Source organism: Notamacropus eugenii, chromosome 6 (genome assembly GCF_028372415.1).
Source record: "Notamacropus eugenii isolate mMacEug1 chromosome 6, mMacEug1.pri_v2, whole genome shotgun sequence".
Classification (NCBI taxonomy): Eukaryota; Metazoa; Chordata; class Mammalia; order Diprotodontia; family Macropodidae; genus Notamacropus; species Notamacropus eugenii.
Genome location: NC_092877.1, coordinates 128,739,596 through 128,742,535, shown reverse-complemented (window position 1 = coordinate 128,742,535; position 2,940 = coordinate 128,739,596). Strand labels below are relative to the sequence as shown.

The 2,940-nt window shown below is 42.0% G+C and overlaps 1 pseudogene; it reads left to right on the top strand.

Annotated features, from left to right (window-relative positions):
- The first annotated feature begins 217 nt into the window (after positions 1-217).
- On the top strand, positions 218-2,031 carry LOC140510600 (DNA (cytosine-5)-methyltransferase 3A pseudogene; annotated as a pseudogene).
- Positions 2,032-2,940: the final 909 nt, after the last annotated feature.

The following is a 2,940-nucleotide window of genomic DNA, read 5'->3' as shown; positions in this document are numbered from 1 at the left end:
ATGTGCTTTAATACTCTTTTAAATTCCAAATACAGCTCCCTAATGTCTCTCTCCTTTTGGACCTCTCTGCCCCCAGCACTATCTCCCCCCTTACACTCCCCCAAGACAAGTGGCCACAGTCTGAGCTTCTGGGCCAAGGGTCCCACACATGAGTGGTATCAAACAGAGGTTGCACCTAGCCTTATGTACTGAGAAGAAAATCAAGGTCATCACAGTGATGAATGTTGTAGAAGAAACCCAGGAGACTAGAGAATCACAAAAGGTGGAGCAGGCCAGTCCTCCTGGTTTACAGCAACCTACTGATTGATACTGCTTCCCCCACTGTGGCTACCACACTTGAGCCTATGGGAACTGATCCTAGAGATAAGAATAATGCTAAGCCTGCTGATGATAAGCCTGAATATGAGGATGGCCAGGACTTTGGCACTGGAGAACTAGTATATGGAAAACTCCAGGGCTTCTTCTGGTGGCTCAGCTACATTTTATCCTGGTGGATGACAGGCCAAAGTTGGGCAGCTGAAGGCACTCAGTCGGGCATGTGGTCTGGAGACAACAAGATCTCAGTGGTTTGTTTTGAGAAATTGATGCCACTGATTTCCTTCTGCAGTGGTTTCCACCAAGCCATATAAAACAAGCAACCTACATGCTGGAAAGTCATCTAGGAGGTCCTTCAGGTGACCAGCTGTCAAACAGGGAAGCTGTTTCTGGCCTAACCTGAGAATGATGAAAGTGACATAGACAAGGTCATGGAGGTGCAGAACAAGAAAATGATTGAGTGGGCTCTGGGTGGCTTCCAGCCCTTGGACACAAGGGCTTGGAGCCACCAGCAAAGGAGAGAAATCCCTACAAGAAAGCTAACATTGATATGTGGGGCCCAGTAGAGTCTGAAGTTATTGCCTCTGCCCCACCTCCACCAGACAAAAAGCCCCAAAAGTGCCCAGCAGAGAAGCCCAAAGTCAAAAAGATAACTGACAAATGCACAGAGAACTGCTGGTATATAACATGCAGCAGAAGTGCAGGAATATTGAAGACATCTGCATCTCCTGTAGAAATCTTCACCCTGGAACACACCCTCTTCATTGGAGGAATGTGCCAAAACTGCAAGAACTACTTCCTGGAGTGTGCCTATCAGTAAGATGATGGCGGCTACCAGTCATATTGTAGTATCTGTTGTGGGGGCCCAGAGGTCTTCATGTGTGGGAAGAGCAACTGAAACAGAAGTCAGTCAAGGTGCTGTCTCTTTTCCATGGAATTGCCACAGGGCTGTTGCTGTTAAAGGACCTGGTGATCCAAGTAGACCACTACATTGCCTCAGAGGTATACGAGAACTCCATCACTGTGGGCACAGTGCAGCACCAAGGGAAGAGCTTGTACTTCCAGGATATTTGCAGTGTCACACAGAAGCACATACAAGAATGGGGATCCTCTGATTTGATGAATGGAGATAGTCCCTGCAATGACCTTTCTATTGTCAACCCGGCTCGGAGACATCTTTCTGAGTACACTGGACAGCTCTTCTTTAAGTTCTACTGCCTTCTGCATGATACCTAGTCCATGGAGGGTGATGATCACCTCTTCTTCTGGCTCTTTGAAAATGTAGCAGCAATGGGGTCAGTAATAAGGGGATATCTCACATTTTTTGAAGTGTAACCCTACGATGATTGATGACAAACAAGTGCCAGGGCTCACTACTTCTGGGGTAACCTTTCCAGTATGAACAGTCCATTTCTGGAACTTCAGGAGTGTTTAGAGTATAGCAGGATAGCAATGTTAAACAAACTGGAGACCATGTCAATCAGGTCAAACTCCATCAACCAGAGCAAAGAACAGCATTTCCCTGTCTTCATGAATGAGAAAGAAGTCATCTTATGGTGCACTGTAATGGAGAGGGTCTTTGGCTTCCAAGTCCATTATATGGATGTCTCCAACATGAACCATTTGGCAGGGCAAAGATTGCTAGGCCAATCATGGAGTGTTGCTGTGATCCACCACCACTTTGCTTCCTTGAAGAAATATTTTGACTGTATGTAAGAGACATGGAAGTGAAATGGATAGTGACATCTAATCAAAGCAAAACCACCAAAAATGAGATGGTGGAAAGAAAAAAGGGAATTTCAAGCAAACAACCACAAAAACCACCACAGATGTGAAAACATCCACAAAAATAATGTTGAGCAAAAGGGTTGGACATAATCTTCTGATTTTTCAATGTTAGACTTTGATCCTATTTAAAAAACAAAACCAAGTTCCCCCTCTCTTTTTTATTAGTAATAATAATAACAATAATATGGTTATTATTATTTGAATCAAACATTTTAGTTTTCCACTCTTTCCAGAGTGGTTTTCTGTTGTCTCAGTTTAAAATTTATTTCAGGATTTATAATTTTTCAGTGATGTAGGAGGAGGAGTGGGAAAACAGGGAATTTCAGCAAAAATAAAAGATCTTCAACAAAATAAAAACAGCAACTCTATCAGGCAGAGGAAAGATGAGAATGTGGGAGAGGGGGAAAGAAATATGTTATGAAAATCTATGATTATATTACAAAAATTTTTAGTTAGAATATAAAATTCAATAGTTGAATGAAAAAAATGATCTCTTATTGATCAGACATATTAACATGAACCTAGTGATTTAAGAAATGTCGTTATGTGATAGGAGAAGGGCCACTCCACAGTGAAATTCCTTATGTCATGGCTTGACATTAGAAAGATGATCCTAAATCTGGTACCTTTTCTTTTGACCGTAGCCTCACTCACACATGTTCTTTCACTCTCTTTATCAGAGTTTCCTTTCTGTCCTTTTTCATTCTCTATTTTCAAAATATACTTCATCTGAGAATTTATTGTGTTAATTTATGTAGTTAAATCTAGATCATGGGATGGACATCACAAAATGTGTTTCACTGTCTCTTTGCACCAACAGCTGAATAAGGTAAGAAG